Source organism: Apodemus sylvaticus, chromosome 3 (genome assembly GCF_947179515.1).
Source record: "Apodemus sylvaticus chromosome 3, mApoSyl1.1, whole genome shotgun sequence".
NCBI lineage: Eukaryota > Metazoa > Chordata > Mammalia > Rodentia > Muridae > Apodemus > Apodemus sylvaticus.
In genome coordinates, this window is record NC_067474.1 from 99,562,326 (window position 1) to 99,584,223 (window position 21,898).

Here is a 21,898-nt window from a genome sequence, read left to right on the forward strand (position 1 = left end):
ATGTGTGTCTGAACTGATGGCAGGCACTGGAAGACACCACCATATAATTAAAAAAATAAATAAAATAAAATGTCTGGAAGTCCAAAGATGTTCTGAATATTTTTACTAAAGATTTTGTTTTATGTATGTATGCCACATCTGTACAGATGCGGTCTGAGACCTTTTAGAAGAGGACAGTGGGTCACTAGGAGCTGAGTTACATGTGATTGTGAGCCAAAGCACTCAGGAGACTGAGGCAGAAGGATTGGTTACAGGTTTGAGACTAGGTTGAGATGCATACTAAGCCAGCCAGGCTACAAGACCCTGCCCCCACCAAAACAGAACAAAACAAAACACCCCACAATTCTCCTTCCAATGATAAGGATGATGTAAAAATAAGAACAATCAATTAAATCCTTTTTAAAGGATTTAAAAAATATTTTTGGTATTATTCTAAGCAAGAGGTTCTCGACTCTGGAGTCTAACAGCCCTTTCACAGGCGCCACCTAAGATCATCTGCATGGGAGATATTTACATTGTAGTTGATAACAGTAGGAAAATTACAGTTAAAAAGTAGCAACAAAGTAATGTTATGGTTGGAGGTCACCACAACAGGAAGAGCTGTGTTAAAGGGTCACAGCATTAGGAAGGTTAAGAACCACTGCTCTAAGCAAATATTTGGTCTGTCCACTGCTTGCTACTCCCCTCCCCCACATCCTAATGACTACTCTCCAACACGACCTCTTTCTTTGCCCTTTCCCCTACAAAAAGACTCTTTTTAAATTCCAGGCCTGTGAGTCACTTCCTCTCCTAAAAGATGTGCAATTTTTCTTCTGTTTTTATCTGCCAGGGAAGGAGAGGGCCCTGGGGGAATCGACTGGGACCAGACTATCCTAACCTGCAAAGGTTGGACCTCACCTGTTTCCGTTTCACTTTCATCACTGTGAGTGAGAACTTGAGTAGAAGACTTACTAAGAAAAATTAACAATTCCCAAGAGTGGGAGGGCCTTCAAGTTGTTTCTCTTTTTTCTTTTTCCTCTTGAGACAAATTCTCACTCTGTAGCCAAGGCTGGCTTTAAACTCATCATGGAGCCCAGGCTGACCTCAAACTTGCAGTGATCCTCCTGCCTCAGCTTCTTGAGTACTGGCATGAACTATGCCCAGAAAAGGCTATTTTTATAAAACTGAGTCACCTGATCAGAGACTTCTGCCTCCTAGTCCAGATCTAATGAGTAAGGATCTGAGGGGAGTTAGTAGAACCTTCTAACAGCATGGAGCCTTGCTGGCATGGAATTACTACCGAGATTTTATAAAGAAACTGTCTCAGGAAAGTTACCTCATCTGCCATTGTCTCATGACCAAGCAGGAACCTACCAAGGTTAGATCCCAAGGCGATGACCTGAGCTAGTTGCTTAATGTTTTGGCCTTGGTTGCCTCACCAGTGAAATGGAGATAACACTGCTTTCTGATATAAAGTTATTTGTCTATTCCTTGTATTAGTCTTTGTCTGTCTGCTCTTTTCTTTCTTTTTTTCTTTCTTTTTATTAAAGGCAGGGTCTCACTGTGTAGCCTAGGCTGCTCTCACGTTCATTGTGTAGTTGAGGTTGGCCCTGATCTTCCTCTCTACCTCCCAAATGCTGGGATTGCAGATGTGTGATTAGGATTACAGTCACTTATCACCACACCTCTCTAAACTCTGCTGTTACAAGGTAAGGATAAGGGGTTGGCGAGATGGCTCAGTGGGTGACAGTGCTTACTGTGTCAGCCTGAGGGCCTGAGTTTACATCATAGCACCCACATAAAAAGCCAGATGTGGCTGCCCAGCACTGAGGAGAGAAGGCTAAGGCAGGAGAATCCCTGGGACTTGCTGGGCTCCAGCCTAGCTCCAGGTTCAGTGAGAGATCTGTCTCAAAGGACCAAGGTGGGAAGTGACAGCGAAGTACACCCTATCTCCTCCTCTGGCCTCTGTGCCTGTATGCACGTGGGCATACATACCTGCGTGCACCTGCACCTGCACATTCCTAAGCATGCATAACACACACACATACACACAGCCGCACCCACACAAGTAAAGGCAGAGCACTGGGTGAGATGGCACACACCTGTTATCACAGCACTGGGGAACCAGAGACAGGAGGATTGACAGGAGTTCAGGACTCCTAGTGCATTCATTCCAGGCAGCCTGGACTACAGCGAGGTACTCTTTAAAGAGGTGTGGGCAGGTGTTCAGAAGATAGAAGGGTTTGCTATCAAGCCTGATGGTTTGAGTTAGATTTCCCAGAACCCGCTTGGTAAGAGGAGAAAGAAGTGATTCCCACAGCTGTCTTCTGACCTGTTCAAGCACTCCATGCACACCGGTCACCACCACCACCCCCGAAATTTAAAAAAAGCAAACAAACAAAAAACCCTAATGCATGCATTTAATCCCAGCACTTGGGAGACAGGCAGATGGATTTCTGTGAGTTCAAAGAAAGTCTGGTCTACTTAAGGAGTCTGAACTCCTGCCAAAGCTACACAGTAAGAGACCTTGACTCATGGAAAAAAAGAGGGGGCTGGGAGAAGAAGGATAGTTTTTGTTTCTGTGGTAAGACTAGAAAAGGGGGGGGGGCTATAAGCAATCTTTGGGTGCTGGGAATTTTTTGGTTTTTTTTTTTATTCTAGGAGCATTATATGTCTATACTCTGAAACTTGATTAAGCTGTATATATACTTATTTTTTAATGTATGTTATGCTAGGTCTCACCGTGTTTCTGTGGCTGCTCTGGAACTAGTTATTTAGTGCAGGCTGCCCTGGAATACATAGAGATCTGCCTGCCTCTGTTTCCCAGTGCTGGAATCAAAGGTATGTGTGACCACACCTGGCTGAAGCTTTGAGAAGTTGAGAAAAGAAAGGGATGCAGTTTATTTTGTAAGGTTCTGGGGAAGATGAACGAATCAATAAATTGAACAGTTAGAAGAGTGTCCCACACAGAGACACGTGACTGTTAATGACTTAGACAGGCTTATGGCCTATTGCTAAGGGAGTCTTGCTGTGCACTGAAATGAAGAGCTGGACAAGCAGAGGGCTTGAAGGAATCTCAGGTATCACTGACTTCCCAGACATTGCCCAGTCTACTTCCCTGAGCTGTAAACCGTGGGCTGATGTGGCTGATGACCCATTGTCTAGACTGTGGCAATGGTGATTGGAACGGGAATGCCTTGAAGCACATTTGCAGTTACCTTCTACTAAGATGAAGCCAAGGCTTCCCCAGGCCTGCTGTTCATACACAGTGATCTGAAGACTTGGCTGTGGGGAAGACAGCCTCCCCGCACCCTATCCATCAGCATTCCTCCTCCCTCTTGTGAGCACCAGGTGTTCTAGCTCAATTCTGTCTGAATCTCCCCCTTTCATCCCCTTCTCTGTGCTGCTGGGTCTCCTCCCTCTCTGTCTAGAATATCTGACCCCTCTGGTAAGCTCTGCTGTGGCATAGTCAGCTCTTGCTTCTGTAAGGCATCTCCCCACCCTAAGACCTAAACTACTAAATGGTAGGGCTGGGCTCTACGTACATTGTTTATTTGTTTGGGTTTTAGTTTTCTCCTCTTATAGCTTAAGCTGGCTTTAAACTCCCCATATAGCTGAGGCTGGCCTTGAACTCCTGATCTCCCTGCCTCAGTCTCCCCCAAGTGCGGGGATTGCAGGGATGTGCCAGTCACACCCAGTACTCAGTCATGGTCTGTCTAACTCAAGAATGTACACTCTCTTTCTTCTTGGGAGTGCCATAGGGCTAACTTCCATTTGCTACTTTAGAAAAGATGAAGTTGGAAGAGATGGTATCTAGGGTTCCTTGAAGCTATGTCATGCTCCTTCACCCTCCAGCCAAGATAAAAACAAGACATAGCAGGGCAGTGGTTGTTGGTGCACACCTTTAATGCCAGCATCCAGGAAGCAGAAGCAGGCAAACCTCTGAGTTTAAGGCCAGCCTGGTCTACAGAGCAAGTTCCAGAAGGACCATGGCTACCCAGAGTAACTCGTCTCAAAGTAACAAATCAAAAACCTTACATTGTACACAGCTCCAAAATGTTCTTTCTGGAAGATTGTCTCAAACCAGACTGATGAATTGCCAGTCCCCATCATAAAACAGCTCCCTTACATGGGGAAAATAGCCCTGTCTTTTCACCTGAGCCTGAAAGCAAATGAAACTACTTTTCTCATGGGCCAGAAACTTAAAAAAAAAAAAAAAGTCAGTGTAAGAAGCTATGAGGCAAGGTGGTTTCTGGTTTGACCAGTTCAAGGTCTGTGTGGATTGGTCATCACTGAATGCAAGTTCTGGACAACCCAAATAACTTAAATACTCAACATTACTTTTCAACTGCTGAGATAAAACACAACCAAAGGAAACTTGGGGAGGAAAATATTTATTTCATCTCAGAGCTTTTAGTTCATCATCCAGTGAACTCAAGTCAGGAACTGATTACAGAGGCCATGGAGGAGTGCTGCTAGACGACTTTGCTTTCCTTCTCATAGCACTAGAAGTACCAGCTCAGGGGTCGACAGCACCCAGTGAGCTGAGCCCTCCCACATGAATCATGGGTCAAGAAAATACCCCACCAGGTGGTGGTGCTTGTGCCTTTAACTCCAGCACTCAGGAGGTAGAGGCAGATGGATCTCTAAGTTCGATGCCAGCCTGGGATAGTGCGTGAATTGCAGGACAGTGAAGGTTTCACAGAGAGATCCTATCTCAAAAAAAAAAAAATCTAATAAATAAATGAAGGAAGGAAGAAAGGAAGGAAGCCTCACAGGTGACAGCTATATCAGGCTCCTGTCAGCAAGCATTTGTTGGCATCCACAATAGTGTCTGGGTTTTGTAACTGTATATGGGTGGATCCCTAGGAGGGGCCGTCTCTAGATGGCCTTTCCTTCAGTCTCTGCTCCATACTTTGTATCTCCTCCTTTGGGTATTTTGTTCCCCCTTCTAAGAAGGACTAGAGTATCCACACTTTGTTCTTCCTTCTTCTTGAGCTTTATTTGGTCTGTGAACTATATCTTGGGTAGAGGACAGCTTTCTAGAGGTGGTTCTCTCATTACATCATGCTAGTCCCAGGAATTGAACTCATATTATCATTAGTCTTGATTGTCAGGCTCAGTGAAGTGGAAACTTAAGGGTTCGTTGGAGAGTCAGTTGTGTTGGATGGTGTTTCGTTGGGGCAAACACAAACAGGAGTGTTTTTCTGAAGTGAACATAGGTGCAAGGCTGTTTTACTAAAGCAAGCATGTGAAAAGACACGTGATGAGAGGTTGCTTGTTAATGACACACATGTATCGGTCTGCCTTACATTGTGTAGTTCTGGTAGTGTGCCTCGGCTTCTTGCTGCTTCCTCGGACTCGGGCTGATTGGCAGAGTGATGTCAGAACAGACTCATGTGCTAAGGCAAGATACATGCTGAAACAAGACCCAAAGAGGACGCGTGATGTTTAGAGAGAGTATAAAAGAGATTCGACAGTGAAGGCTGCTGAGCTTGGCTTGCTTGTAGAACTAGCTGTACAAAGCTTGTTCGTCTCGAGTCGTCACCGATGTTCACTTTGCTCAAAGAGGCACAGCTGAGAACTTTTCCTGGCATTCCTCACTGGTCCCTCCTGCTGACTTGGGCTGAGGTTGAGGCCTGGGTGTTCCTACGAGGATGTGCCACTGCTCTTGCTAACCCAACTCTACCAAACTAGATTGCTGATATATCCATAACGTATTTCAGAATGGATCAAGCTGCCAGTGTTAAACTGTGAACTGAACTGCCGATTTCCAGACAACACAGACAAGAGTTAACGCCGAAAAACCATTTCTAAGCAGGTCCACTTCCCCTATATCCTCTCTTTCCCACTACCTCTGGTAGGTAGTGAGATATAAGAGAAGTTAAAGTGTTTAAAAAACATCATTAAAAGTAGACCTTTAAAAAATTAAGGTTACAGCTGAGCAGCAAGCCTATTTACCCAATGAGCTGGGCTTGGTTGGTTAATTGGTTGGTTGGTTGGTTGGTTGGATGGTTGGTTAGTTGGACGGTTGAATGTTTTTGAGGTGTTAGGTTACTGTTTCCCAAACTGGCCTGATCCCTGTAATTGCAGCACATGGCAGGAGGATCAGATTTTCAAAATCATCTTCGGCTACCTTCTGAGTTCTTAAATTCAAAGCTAACTTGTTTTACACAGTAAGTTTCAGACCAACCTGGGCTACATAGTAAGCCGCTTTCTCCAAAGCTGGGTTTTGAGCCAGGCATCATGGCCTATGTCTTTAATCCAGCACTGTGATGGAGCCGTCCAGTGACTTACAGTTGAGCAGGGCTCACCTGAAAGGAGGGCTGGAAATGGAAAGGGCAGAGTCCGAGAGAACTATGGAGCCAAGACAAGATTCTGATCAAGGCCCAAAATTTAATATTCAACACAGTATATATAAAGGGGAAAACTACAAAACCCACCCCCATTCCATTTCTTACCAGCTCATTAATTCCACTACATCAAAGCTCATAGCTGTGGCCAAGGCAGGTGTCTCTGTTCAGGCCAATAAATCCTATCGTTCAAGGTCTGTATAGCTTGCCTATCGCGACAGATATTCAAGGTCTGCTTAGCCAAGGTCTGTTCAGCCTCCCTGTCAAATGTTCAAGGTCTGCTTGGCCTGTACAGGTCAGGGAGGTTACACTGTGAGTCCAAGGCTAGTCTGATCTATAAATGAGTCCCCAAATCCAGCCAGGGCTACACTGTAAACAAAAGTAAAAGTTGGGAGTATTGGCCCATATATGTAATTATACAGTAAGTCTGAGGCCAGTCCAGAATACATGAGATTTCATCTAATACAACAAAAGCTTTTGCCACCTCATTCTTCCTATGGTTGGGCCTTGATAATCAGTCACACATATACACAATGAACTCCAGGGAGGCTACTTAGGTTATCAGAGACAAATGCTACTTGTTATACAAAACAAACTGTTTTTCAAGGGCCATTCATGCTCCAGCAACTCGTTCATGTCCCTGTGGGCTTTAGGTCCTGAGGATGAGAACTGGCTCTCCCTCGGGGCTGGAGGGTCAGTGAGGCGGAAGCTGCAGTGTAGTAACACATTACCAGGGGAAGTTCTTTACATGAAACAAACTCCATTGGCTGACTTGTTGAGCTCTGTTCTGTGTCCACCATAGAAGCAATGCAGAAATGTAGAAAGGCCATGAATCAGAAACCCCAGACTCCAGTTTTAATCTGCCAAGTAGGCAAATAGCTAAAGAGTCTTACTTAAATGTTTAAAAGTTGATTTTTTTTTTTCTGAAACAGGGTCTTGCAGGCACAGGCTAGTCTTGAGCTTGTGATCCTCCTGCTTCAGCCTCCTAAAAGCTAGGATTACAGGAGTGTGCCTCTAGGCCCAGTTTAAATGCCAGTTTTACAAATATCTTTGTTTATAGGTAGAGTTTCACTATGTAGGTCAGGCTGGTCTCAAACTCACAATCCTTTTCCTTCAGCGTCTGAACGATGGGCCATGGAGTGCGCCATTACTCCAGGTTTTGCTGTCTCTCACATTTCCTTTCCTTTCCTCCCTGCCCTCCCCTCTCTTGCTTGCTTTTTTTTGGAGGGGGGATTGTATATGAGTACACTGTACTCATTCCATTGATGTATGCCAGAGATGGGCATTGGATCCAATTACAGATGGTTGTGAGCCACTCTATAGTTGCTGGGAATTGAACTCTTGACCTCTGGAAGAGCAGCCAGTGCTCTTAACTACTAAGCCATCTCTCCAGCCCCTCTTGCTTTCTTTTTTAAGGACTTCTCAGGCTTGAACCTAAGATTGTGTGTGTGTGTGTGTGTGTGTGTGTGTGTGTGTGTATTTGTGTGCTAGGCAAATGTTCTGCTCCTCCCAGTCCTCCCCCTTTGTTTTTGTTATTGTTGTGTTTGTTTGTTGTTTGTTTGTTTTGAGATAGAGACAAACTCTGTAGCCCAGGCTGTATCAGAACTATGTATCCCACACTAACTTTAAATTCATGTCAATCCTCTTGAGTCAGCCTTCTGAGTACTGCAAATACAGGTAGTGAGCCACCATGCCTGGATTCTGTAGAATTTATTGTGTAATGTGTCTTGGATCATCTCTATCAGAATGATTTGCACTTCTTTTTTAAATATTTCTGGATTGTGCCCTTAACATGGTAAGTCAGAATTTTGAGTGATAAACTAGCTACAGTGGCATGGTCCTGTAGTCTCAGGTTTTGAAGGTAGAGACAGGAGGATTATTATAAATTCAAGGCCAGCCTGATCTGCACAGCAAGTTCCAAGAGAGACACTACTTCAAATGGAGGAGGAGGAAGAGGAGAAAGAAGAGGAAGAGGAGCCCCCAATCCTGAATTTTCCAGTCCAGGGACTGGGCTACCCTTCCCACAAAGGATCTTCCCTATATAATCCAGACATTTTTGCAGTTTGATCTCTCTCGCCTCCTTCTTCTTCCTCCTCCTCTCCCTCCTCCTTTCTTTCTCTTCTCCCTCCTCCCCCTTCTCCTTATGTCAATTTCCCTGGCCTCAGGCCTTGGAGCAGTGAACTTGCCCATTGGAGAGCTGCTTCCCAATAAACCTGTTTTTAATATACTCTAATCTGAGTTGAATAGGCTCCTTTCATCAGCAGAGAAACACCCTGCCAACCTGGAGTATGGTGTGGTACCAGACAAGGCTGTCTCCTGCCTCACTGCTCCCTGGACTAGTGGGTCCAATCTAACTATGGTACCTTAGCATGTAGAATGTGTGCTGGAGGCTGACGTTCACCCACTCCCCATATCGGGTGGAGCATGTGTGGCTTCACTGTCCTTGTTCTATCTGTGACTCCAATCCCAGCGACCCTGCAGCAAGCTACTATTGTTCCCTGCCAGCCTCTCAATCAGCCCCTCTTCTTGGCCCTGGTGAGGGCAGCTGAACAACTCCAGCCAGGATGGGAGAAGAAGTATCTTTGTGTCTCCTTCTCTGACCTAGGGGCCATATTAAGGGCCTTTCCCCACAGACAGCAGAGTCTCAGAGGTTCAAAGCTAATGACTAAGCCTTATTTCACCCAGTCCCTGCAGCCTGAAACTTAATGCTTGGCCCATCAATATTTATTGACAAAGTTTGTGCCCTCCCCTGAGCTGGCCTACTGCCTGTGCCCTGGCTTTCAGGGATACCATCTCTGTGCAAGCTTTCTCTGGACCCAGCCAGGTTAGACCTGGAGCCAAATGCACTCACAGTTGGGAGCTGCCTCCCGAGCTTCTCCTCCCCTCCTTCCCTCATCCTCCTCATCCTCCTGTGGTATCTGCCAGGCCCTGGCCTCACAGACAGAGGAAGGAGCTTGTCATCACCTCTCTTCTAACTGGGAAATACACATTATTGAAAGGGAGCCAACCAAGAACGATAGAGTATTTCACAGAAAAGGAATATAGACAGTGCTGGGAACCAACTCGGGACCTGGGGCACTAAAGGAACAATTACGGAGCTGTAGTCCCAGGCCCTGCCAGAAGGAAATACAGGTGACTTCTCCCTTCCTTCCCTCCTCCCTGTACTGCTCAGGTCTTCTCTCCTCCTCTTCCTCCTCCCTCCCTCACACGTACAAGCCCCCCTCCTCTACGGCTTGGAACTCATACCACAAACTACCAAGGAATCTCAGTTTGTGGTGCACTTTCATTTGGTCAGAGATTCTGTGTAATTTAAGACACAATGTCCTTCAAAATCCTAATGCATGTGCATGGCATGGTACCTTCAATTCCACCACTTAAGAGGCAGAGGTGGGCAAATCTCTGAGTCTGAGGCCAGCCTGGTCTACTGAGCATAGATACACAGAGAAAACCCTGACTTGAGAGAGAGAGAGAGAGAGAGAGAGAGAGAGAGAGAGAGAGAGATCCCACGATGTGCCATTTTGAGAAACATACTGAATACTGGCAATGATTGATTAGTAACAGTAGATGAGCAGAGATAGCAAGAATGTCTCCACTGTCCTGTCTTTCTTTGGTCCCTAGCTTCTTTCTTTTCTCCACTTTTTCTGTGAGACAGGTTCTCACTGTGTAACTCCCATTATAATGGCCTTGAACTCATTGAAATCCTCCAGCCTCCTTCTTCAAAGTGGTAGGATTACAGGCCTACACTATTATCCCTGGCATATACAGTATGCATTTCCTATAATGTCTGAAGATATCTAGTGATTTTGTATTCCTACTTCTGTATATAACCACATACATTTAAAAGATAAAAAACAGTGGTCACCTATATCAATCCCAGTACTCTGGAGGCAAAGGGAGAAGTTTGTCACGAGTTTGAGTCTAGCCTGCTCTACATAGTGAGTTCTGGGATAGCCAGAGCTCTATAACAAGACCCTGTCTCAAATAACAACAGCAACAACAGCAACAGCAACAGTAACAGCACACACACACACACACACACACACACACACACACACGATCTCTCTGGATGGCTCAGCTGGTAAAGCACCGGCACAGGGCCAGCTATGGCTCAGTGAGTAAAGACCCCAAGCCTGGCAACCTCAGTATGTTCCACAGGAACCACATTTTGGAGGAAGTGACTCTCACAAGTTGTCCTTTGATCTCCATACATAGCACCACTCTATGTAAGGAAAAAAAAAACTGAACTGTAATTTTATTTTTTAACTTTTTATTGATTTCTTGTCAATTTCCCATCATGCATCCAAATCCCACTCATTCCCCCATCACTTCCTATCTGCCCTCTGCCCTTGTAGCCTACCTCCCCAAAAGAAAATAAAAAAAAACAAAACAAAACATCTCGTCATACGGGCTGTTGTGTGTCACGGGGTGTCACGCAGTGTACCCTTTTGTCCATACAGCTTTACGTGTGAATGGCCATGAGTCACTGGTCTGGCACGAGGCTTCTGCTCCACTGCTCAGACTGGATCCTCACTAGGCCTCCTCTCAGGTAACCTGCTGTTGCCCTGTGTCATGGAGATCCTGCAGCTTTGGATCTGCAGGACCGGCCCCGTGGTGTGCTCCTGCAGTTCCTAGGTGAGGTAGATGCTGGCATGGGCCGACTCAAAGCCTGGATGGAGGCCTGCGTGGTAGTTAGGCCTGAGCTGGTTAGGCTTTCATCTCTCCACACCCACACCACCGGGGCCAGCTCTCCAGCACTGCCCTAGCCAGCTCATCTAATGCCACAGCCAGCCAGTGCCGGCGACAGTGTGAATTGATTTTTTTAATTAATACACACAACAAGCCAGAAGCTGGGCCAGCTCTCCTGCTCTTACACCCTTGGGCCTGCTCATCCATGCCTTTGCCACCAGGGCCAAGTGAGGTACCCGCCCTACCTCCCAAACGACTCCGCCAGAGAGGGATGGGGCCAGCTCTGCACAGCTCTTGAACATCGACATGATCCCAGGTGACAGCCCAGACCAGGGACATTAGTATGGCCTTGATGGTAATATGAGCTATGGACCCAGACATGGCCCTCAGAGGCAGCACCTCACCATGGCTTCGGGTGGCAGGGCAGGCTACTCAGTCAAGCTATTTCTCTCCATCCGCCTTTTTCACGGTTGATTCTCCAAGGCCCCCCACAAGTAGCTAATGGTCACAGAGGTTTAATTAGTCTTGGTTGCCAGAAACACAACCTCACACTTAGTCAAAGATCTTAGAAGTAGACTAGTGAGCCAGGCCTGTGGTACAAGCCTTCAATTCCAGAACTCCAGAGACAGAGGCAGGTGGATCTCTGTGAGTTCAAGGCCAGGCTGGTCTACATGGTAAGAGTAGAGTGGACTGTTACCTACAGCCTTCAACGTGTGTAAGGAAGAATATCAGAGGTGAGGTGGAAGTTTTTGTGCAAATCATTCAGCACAGCTTACCAAGCCTGTTTTTTATCATACCCCAGTGGGTAATCTGTCTTATTTACGGAGGACCTGCCAAGTATCCAAATTTGCATTAGGTTCCATTAAATGCACAGATTCATAGCGACTGCTCTCTGTGTCGTGGGACCTGCTTGGGATCCGGTAAGAGGGAGGCTGGAGCTGCAGGGTGTGCAAGCCAGCTTCCAACCGTGAGTTTCCAGCCAGCCAGGACTCCAGAGTGACAGCCTGTCTCAAAAATAGAAAGAGAGTGAGAGCAAGAGAGGAAGGGAGAAAGAAGGAAGATGGGAGGAAGGAAGGAAGGAAGGAAGGAAGGAGGGAGGGAGGGAGGGAGGGAGGGAGGGAGGGAGGAAGAAGGAAGGAAGGAGGGAGGAAGGAAAAGAAAAAAATCAAGAACTAAAAATACATATTTCATATAGTTAACGTCTGAGATCTCTGTGAGAGTTAGAGTGATATTTTCTCTCTCTCTCCCCCTCCCTCCTTTTCCTCTCCAAAGAATGTAGTATAAAGCTCTGTTTCTTCTTCACACACTGACCAAGACAGCTAGTCATCAGGCCTCCACAAGCTCAGCCTTGTTTCTCTGTCAGGTCAGGGGCTGCCGCTCAATCTCTCCTTTGGCCTTCTGCCCTTAGCCCTCTCTTCCTCTCCAGCCGCCCTTCTGCTCCCATGAGACATGAGCAGAAGCACCGACAGCTCCCGATGATGAGGGCTGACTTTTCTTGCAGGTCAGCTTGGTTCTTGGTGTAAACGGCCTCCATCTCTGTTCAGCGGCTCTTCTTCCACACATCCCATGAGGTGCACCACTTTTAGCCAGTGTTACGTCAGCCCCAGAGGGCGCCTGCTCCTTTCCCAGACAACCATTAAGGTTTTAAGAAGAAAGCCCAGATCACTCTAACAAAAACGTGTTCTGTCGTCTAAACTCAACAGAGTACTGGGAACTCAGGCAATAGCCGTCCCTTGCCAGGTACTGCCTGCCAATTCCAAGAAGTGCCTGGGGGTAGCAGGCTTCTTGTTCCTCTGCCTCCTCCCTCTCTATGCTAAGTGGTGTTCTGCCAGGTACTTACAATGGCTCCATTCTTCTACTCACCCCGTTTCAACAGTGAAGCGTGCTGCTCCAGGGTCCAGCACCTGTGGGTCTGTGACACTCCCTGATAAATGAGCAAATGAGAGTTCTGGCCTGCTTAGTCCCCACCCCACCTAGGCTGGCCACATAACGAAACCCAAGGGCCTTCTTGTGAGGCTGAGTAGGGATGCAGGATGGGAGAAGGCAAACTATTAGTCAAAAAACAACCTCAAAGTCTGTGTTGATGTAAGTCTTATGGCTAAGCCCAGTGGCTCTTGCCTCTAGCCCCAGCACTTGGGAAGGAGCCAAGGGAATTCAAGGTCATCCTTAGTTATACACAAAGCACAGAGTTTGAAGTCAGCCTGGGCCACATGCTGCCTAACATCAGAGTTGACTGTATGGCTTCCTGAGGCATTTCGTGGGATGTTATCTTGCATAACAGAAAGCTTTGTAGGTAAACACCCAATCAACATTTAGATTTAGATAATCTATGCCTTCATTAGGAATTTATTATTATTATTCCCATTTTCCATTGCTGAAACTGACAAATGTCAATGGCAAAGCTGAGTACTGTCTTCACTCTCAGTCCCTTTCTAGTCTACTATTTCAGAGCACAGCCCAAAAGGCTGCCTGCCCCAAGAATTTGAATCCGGTTCTGGCAGTGCTTTGCCAGTAAGCCCCAGAGAACACTTGTTCACTTGTGAGTCCCCTACTCATTGACATTGTGTGCCTTCAGGTGTCACTCTCCCTAATGAACTTTAACCTCCTTCAGTGGACCTCCTTCTTCTTAAACTTATTAGCACTTTTTAGATATGCAAGAAGCAGCAAGCACCCTTAACAGCTGAACCATCTCCACAAATCTCTCTATCTCATCAGCATAGTGCTTCTCTCAATAGCTTCTGAGTCACCCTGTCAGTCAGCTGCATGATGTCATAGAGGCACAATTTCAGTAACTCCCTCCTACACTCACTAAAGGACAATCTGCATTTTAACAAGATTCTAGGTGTCCCTATTCACAAGTCAGACAGATCAAGCCTTTTGTATTATTTTAAGACAGGTTTTCATTGTGTAGCTCTGGTTTGCCTCAAATCAAACTCAGGGAGTTCCAGCTCCAACTCCCTCTGCCTCCCACAGGCACCACCACTGCTGGCAAAACCAGTACATTTTTACTACAGTCAAGATTAAAAGGGATGTGGGGCGGGGAGGGTGCTGGGTGTGGTAGCCACACCCTTAATCCCCAGCACTGGGAAGGCAGAGGCAGGCTGATGTCTGTGAGTTTGAGGCTAACTTGGTCTACTTATTGAGCCAGGCCAACCAATGCTACATAGTGAGACATAACTTCAAAAATAAACAAAAACAAAAGGGGAATTATATTATACACAGAATTATAGAATGTCTCTATGTAGTAAGGGAATTTATTGTGATGATTTACAGTCTGCAGTCCAGCTAACCCAACAATGGGCAGCCGTGAATGGGAAGTCCAAGAATCTATTCCCATGAGACTACTTGTTTAAGCTGGTCTTCTGTAGAAGAGGGTTCCAACAGATGTGCTGGCAAGTAAGTGCAGACAGCCAAAGAAGAGTGAATCTTTCTTCTTCCAATGTCCTTATGTAGGCCTCCAGCAAAAAGTGTGGCCCAGATTAAAATTATGTACCACTGTGCCTGGATCTGGGACTTGCTTTGTCTCAGGCTGACTTTGAACTAAGAGATCTCCTTGCCCCTGTCTCCTGGGACTGTACTACCTAGCCTGGGCCTAAACTTTTCACGGCTACTATGCCTCAAGATCTCCAAGTCAAGATGCAGGTCAGAAACCTGTGTCTTTCAGCCTCAAGATCTGTATCGCAGGTGTACCCTCCATTTTTGGATTGTAGTTCATTCCAGATATAGTCAAGGTACTAACCAGGAGTAGCCATCGCAGGGACCAAGGATTCTTACTAGTTAAAAGTGAGGGCCGGGCAATTCCATTCTCCTGGGAACTGCTCTTTTCCTCACATCCTTTGCCTAGTTGCTCTCTCCTGAACCATGACAGCTCTCATTGTTTTATCCCATTAGTTCTAAAACTTTCAATGTAGCTCTGGTTAGCCAGAAGCTAACTCACCATGTGGACCAGGCTAACCTTGAACTCACAGAGACCCTCCTCCTGCTGCCTCCCCAGTGCTGGGTCTAATGGCATGTGCCACCACACCTGATTCCCATATTCCAAGACAGGGTTTCATGTATCTCAGACTGGCCCAAATTCTATCTGTATCCAAGAATGATCTAGAATTTCTGATCCTCCTGCCTCCACCTTCCTGGTGCTGAGATTACAGGTGTGAACCATCCTGATTCATTTTGGTCAAACCCAGGCCTTAATGAAGGTTAGACAAGTGCTCTACCACTGAGCTACATCCCTGTTCTCTGGTCCTGTCTCTTCCTCCAAGACCTGTTTCTGGGGTGCTTTTCAAAACGACTTTCCCTGGATCATGTTTTTTCATCTCCTGAGTATCAGCTAGGTCCTCTAATAGACTGAGAACAGACTGGGAAACACCTGTAAATCATAACCATGGCCTTTATAGATGGTCAGGAGGGAAAGAGTGAGTGACAGGCCAGTGAAGAAGAGTTGGCCACACAGGGCACACTCTGTAAAGGCATGCTCCACTTCCAGCCAAAGAAAGCACTCCGGTGTCAGCTGTGGTTGGTGATGTCTCTGCTAAGTATAGAAATCCACATGATGAGTTTCTTGATTCTTGATCTTAGGAACGTTAATCTGGCAGAGAGGAGGGACATGGACCTATGAAATGCCCCAAGAATAATAATGGCAGGGGTGTAGCTCAGTGGTAAATGCTTTGTGGTCATAAGGCCATGGGTTCAATATACATGTGTGCGTGCACACACACATACATACATAGAGAGAGAGAGAGAGAGACAGAGAGGACAGAAGGAACATTAAGAAGATTCTGAATGGTGCAAACAGATGATTCCTTAAAGCCAGCATTTGAGGAGAGCACCAGCAGGAAGTGTGGGAAGGAGAGGGTATACTGAGTAACGGAACATACTGAAAACTGAGAAAGACTCTTTAGGGAGTCTAAAATAAGGAGCCACAAGGGACAAGGTCAGTTAGAAACCTCTCCTTCCTTAAGGCTCATAGAATGGAAAATATTTGCTTCTAGGAAAGGATAATAGGGAGATTAAGAGGGGTAAATTGAGGACCACTGTAGTTTGAGTTCTATGATCGGAAGTGGCTATTAAAGGGGCTAGAGTGATGGAACAACCATTAAGAGCTATTGCTGCTCTTGCAGGGGGTTGTGGGTTTTATTCTTAGTACCCACACGGTAGCTCACAACTGCCTGTAGTTCCAGTTCCAGGGGATTGCAACACCCTCCTCTGGCCTCCTCAGGCTCCTACATACACTGGTGTGTGTACATACATACCCACAGGCACACACACACATACACATACACACACATACACACACCCACAGGCACACACACACACACACCTACCACATGTGTGCAAATAAATAAAGAGTTGAGGAATGAGCTATCAGATAATTTACTAAGGCAGAAAAAGTGAGGCCAAGCAGAGCGACCACACTGCAGAAAGTGACAATTCACACCTACAACAAACTTCAACAAACACAAGTGTGCTTCACCCATGCAATGAACTTCAATAAATACATCAAATAAGCAGCGTTCCAACCATTTGACTGCCAAACCCATTGTAAAAACTAATTATGTAAAGATCTATTAACTATGCACATTTAAAATAAAACACATAAACAAGATTTATTAAAGCTAAATGTCTCTAGTTGAAGAGCTGAGAGAAAAGTACCCAAGAGAAAAGTTTTCCCCTCTTGTCCCTTCTCAACCCCATGGATTACCAAAAGGCTTGTTTGAACATCAGCAATGAGCAGGGACTGGCGAACCTCAACCAACTCCTGCCTGCTGCCCGCCATTACACATAAACCCTTCTGGAGCACAGCCGTGTCCATCTGATGGCATGCTGACCGGCTGCTCTCAGTTTATACTGACAGAGTTGAGAAGTCAGGACAGAAGACCCACGGTCTGCGAAATCAAACACATCTACCGTTTATAGACCAAGGCTTCTAACCTCTGGCCTCAACCTTTGCACTCAAGGTGAAACCCATAGTCTACATACATAGTCCCTGTTCACATACAAAGCCCAGGGTTGTTTGAAGAGGCTTTCTCTTGGAGGTGATTATGGAAGTCTGGAGTTGTATGACAGGGCTACAACTCAAGGGGGAGCATTTATGGAGGAAGGAAAGGAAATAGGATATGGCTCTGCAGTAAAGCTGGTCCTTCAGTAGGGCTGGGATCAGTCCCCGGCACCAAAGTATAAATAGCTAAGCAGAGGCAGTACAGTGCACATTCTTGCTTTTTGGCTTTTTATAGACAGGGTTCTCTATCATAGGCTGGCTGTAAAGTTGGAGCAATGCCTCGTCCTGTGGCTCCAGAGTGTTGGAATTGTAGGCATAGTGAGATTCACTCACAAGAGCAAACAAACGAGGAACAAAAGCAGCTGGGTCTAGTGATTCGTACCTCTAATCCTAGCACTGGGGCAGTAGAGGCCGGAGGGTCAGTGTGGACACTACAGTGAGTCATGCTAGCATGAGCTAAACAAGTCCTGTCTAAAAAATTAGTTACCTAATCAACTAATCCATCATTAAAAGCGTTCTTTTCTCTGGCTGAGATAGAAATGAACCATTTGGGGCTGGGGGTGTAATCCATCTAGTGTGCCTGAGGCCTTAAGTTTGATCCCCAGCACAGAAAAAATCTCCATGTAGTGGCATATTCCCCTAAGGACTCCAAGAGGTGCTTGGAAGGAGGATCAGATGTTCAGGTCATCCTCAGCCTGAAAAACAAGAGGCTATCTCAAAAACCAACAAAAAGAGGAAAGAAAGAAGAGACTGTTTTATTTTTACATGCATGTGCTAATACTGTTTAGGAGATATTTAGATAGGCTAAAATGACTAATAGGCTCCCCTTCACTTCTTTTAATAATCTCAGGGAATCAGACTTACAGGTTAAAGTTCTCCAAAGAGAACATATCACTGCACTGAAAACTAGGGCAAAGTTCAGAGCTTGACAGCTGCTGAGTTTTTCATTTCCCTTTTAAGACCAGTAAACCTTTTAGCATCACGAGGTAGGTATAAAATTCTAACAGGAAATGACTCTAATCTAGAGCAAAGTTAGTCCCATGAACAATGAAGCGTTATGCAAGACAAAAGGGATCTGTGTTAAGTGTCTCTCAGGATGAGTGGGGTGACGTGTTGCTCAAGACGCTGATGTGCAATCGGTTTTGCAGCAGTCAGAGCCGTGGCCAAAGCTGGGGCAGTGGCTGGTAGTGGAGTCAATAGCGTGCACGAATGAGGCACTGGCTTTTATCACCAGCTGAGAAAACACACACACAAAACAGTTGCAACCAGAAGTGGGAACGCATTGGTAATCCCAAGCCTTACAGAGGACTGGTGGCCAGCCTGGGCTATGTGGAGCCCTGTCTCAAAAGGAAGGAGGATGGATTTTAAAATCAATAATGTAGTGTGAAATTAAATGGCTTTTCCCCCTCCCCCTCTGTTTTTGAGACAACGCTGGTCTTAAATTCATGGCAATCTTCTTGCCTCTACCTTCTGGGTATAGGATTACACTCCTTGGGATCATACCCCCATGCCTAGTTCAAAGTGGCTTTTCATTTCTTGGATTGTAGGATAAACAAGTGTTCTCTGGCAGAACCACACCCTACCCTACCTTTCATTTGACCACACTCAGTAGCTGGTCCGGCTTTAATTCAAGATTCTCCTGCTTCGTGCCGACAGAACAATGTACAGCTAACAATGGTTTCTTAACTCATGTCTTATGAAAGTCCTCCACTTCAACCCACTCGATAAACCTGTATTTTTCAATACAGCCTCAACATAATCCTCTGTTCAAAACCTTTCAAAGCTAGGTTTGGTGGTTCGTGCCTATGATCCTAGCACTTAGGAGACACAGGCAGATGAATCTCTGAGTTTGAGAACAGTTAGTCTACAGAGTAAGACACTATCTCAAGGGGGGGGGCTTTAAAATGTCTCACGTCCCTCCCTCACAGTAAAATCCAAGGCTGTAAATCACACTTTTGACCCACCTATCCTCTAGTTACAACTCCTGCTCCTTCACCTTTGCCCTAGTTGAGCCACGTGCTGACCTCCTGGAGGCTCAGGAACTCCAGATCAGGAAGATACAGCATTAAAACATGAGACCTCATGTCACAAAGGGTGTTTAGGAGGATAATGGTTTCACCTTGAAAACATTGTATCCAGACTCCATTTCTATATTTCCGTATTTCATAATCCTTGCTCCAGTGGCACAAGAATTCAAAATTCAACAGGGTCTCAGCATGTAGTCGTGATTGGCCTAGAGCTTGCCAGGTAGAGCAAGCTAACCTTTGAGGTTGAGGGGCTCCCTAACTCTGCCTCCCAAGGGCAGGGATCGTGGGCGTGCAGCATGTCCAGTTAAATAACTTGATTTTTTTATTACCCAATATTTTGTTTTGTTTTTGAAGAATACAAAGTAAGCCATGGTGACATACAAGCCCGTGCATATAATTCTTTTTTTCAATCACTTTATTTTTAATCTTATGATCGTTGGGGGTTTTACTTCCATGTATGTCTATATAAGGGTGTTGGATCTCCTGGAACAGGAGTTACAGACAGTTAGGAGCTGTCATGTGGGTGCCAGGAATTGAACTCAGGTCCTCTGGAACAGTACCCACTGCTCTTAACCACTGAACCATCTCTGCAGCCCCTCCCCTCCATGTCTTTAATGTCAATGCTCAGGAAGCTAAGGCAGGCAGATCTCTGTGAGTTCAAAGCCAGTCTGGCCTACTTGGCAAGCTCCAGGCCAGTCATGGTTACATAGTAAGAGTCTGTCTTTAAAAAACAAACAAATAGAAGATTGGCTAAGCATGCTATCACAGGCGTGCAACCCCAGCACTTGGGAAGTAGGGGCAGGAGAATGAGGCATTGGGACCCATGAGACCATCTCTCTCTCCATATATATATGGAAGATTTGAACATTTTCCCCAGAAGACAGTAACTGTGCTTGGGAAATGTTCACTATAGTTAGAGATCAGGGACATCTGAACACAAGCCAGAGATACTGCTACACGCCTACCAGAGTAGCTGGAAACCTGATGGAAGTGAGGGCCTGGACACCACACTCATATACTACTATTGATAATTAGAACTCAGAAGTACTTTCATAAAAGCCTGTAGGTGCAGCCTGGTGTAGAGTTGTAGTCTACCATGCACAAGGCCCTGGGCTCAGGCAAAAGCAAAGTGTACTGTGACTTCTTCCAGTTTAATTCACATCAGCCAACATACAACGTGCACCAGAGGCTGGCAAAGAGGAAGAGAATGATTAACAGAGCATGGAGGCAGTACTTGGGAAATGGAGGCAGGAGGATGAAGAGGTCCAGAGTTCCCAGGGCTACACAGCAAGATTATTAGGTTTTTCTGTTTGTTTTGTTTTGTTTTGTTTTGTTTTTAAAGCTGGACGATGTATATCAGTGGTAGAAAGTTTGAGTGGTAGGTATGAGATATTCCAAGTCTGTCTTAGTCAGGATTTTACTGTTGTGAAGAGACACCATGACCAAGGCAACTCTTACAAGGACAGCATTTCACTGGGGCTGGCTTACAGGTTCAGTGGTTCAGTCCATTATCACCAAGGAGGGAACATGGCCATGCCCAGGCAGGCATAAGGTAGGAGCAGCTGAGAGTTCAATATCTTCATCTGAAGGCTGCTAGCAGAATACTGCTTCCAGGCAGCTAGGATGAGGGTCTTAAAGCCCTCACTCACAGTAACACACCTACTCCAACAAGGCCACACCTCCTAATAGTGCCACTCCCTGGGCCAAGGATATACAAACCATCACGGTGGGTGTAGTGTTTCTCAAGTTAGGGTCTCACTATGTGTCCCTGGCTGTGCTGGAACTCACCATGTAGACCAGACTGGCTTTGAACTCCAGGTGCTGGGGTTTAAGGTGTGCACCACAACACTAGGTTTCTTATAAAATGATTTTTAAAAAATGATTTGTTTCATTTTTCGTTATGTGTGTGCGAATGCGCTTGAGTATGGGCACCCTCAGAAGCCAGAAGAGGCACCTTCAGATCCCCGGAGCTGGGCTTGCTCACTGTTGTCAGCTTTCCAGTCTCGGTCGTGAGACCCAAACTCTAGACCTCTGCAACAGCTGCAAGTGCTCTGCCGCCCTGAGGCATCTCTCCAGTCATCTCTCCAGCCCCCGCACTGTGTTTTGCTTGTTTGTTGTACGTTTTCATATTTGCTTTGGCCGGTTTTAGACATAGTCTCACTTAATAGCCGGAGCTACCTCAGCTCAAGAAGCATGGCTACCGCTTCCTCCTGGCAATCCTTCCCATCAGCTCCCTGCATAAAGGGGCATAAAAAATGGATCTGAGTCTAGAGATGGTCCTTTGAGTGAAGCACTTGCCACTGGAACATGAAGACCCAAATTCCAATCCCCAGAATTCATAAATACGTTGGATGGGCATAGCCGTCTGCCTCTAGCCCCACCTCTTGGGGGACAAGGATCCCAGGAATAAACTGGTTAGTGAGACTAGTCTAACTGATGAACTCCAGGTTCAGTTGAGATACCCTGGATCGATGAATAAGGAGGAAAACGATCAAAGAAAACCCCGTGTCAGCCTCGGGCTTCCACAGTCACGCGCACCCACCAGCATCCTCCCACACCTATTCCATGTACAGATGGCTCTTTTTTTCGTTTCTAACTCTTACTAGCGGGGATTAGTGGACAGGGGGCGAGGGGGAAAAACCTGTGCCGCTGCGCATGCGTGGACGTCTGAAGACAACTTAAGCAGTTGGTTGTCCTTCAACCTTTGTGTGGTTTTCTGAGTTCTTCAGGGTTGTGTGACAAACACCTTTCTCCACTAAGCTATCTCAATACCTTTCCCCCAACCCCCGGCTGTTTTGGATATAGAGTTTCATGTAACCCAGGATGTCTTGACTCTTGCTATTTGGGAAGAATATAGT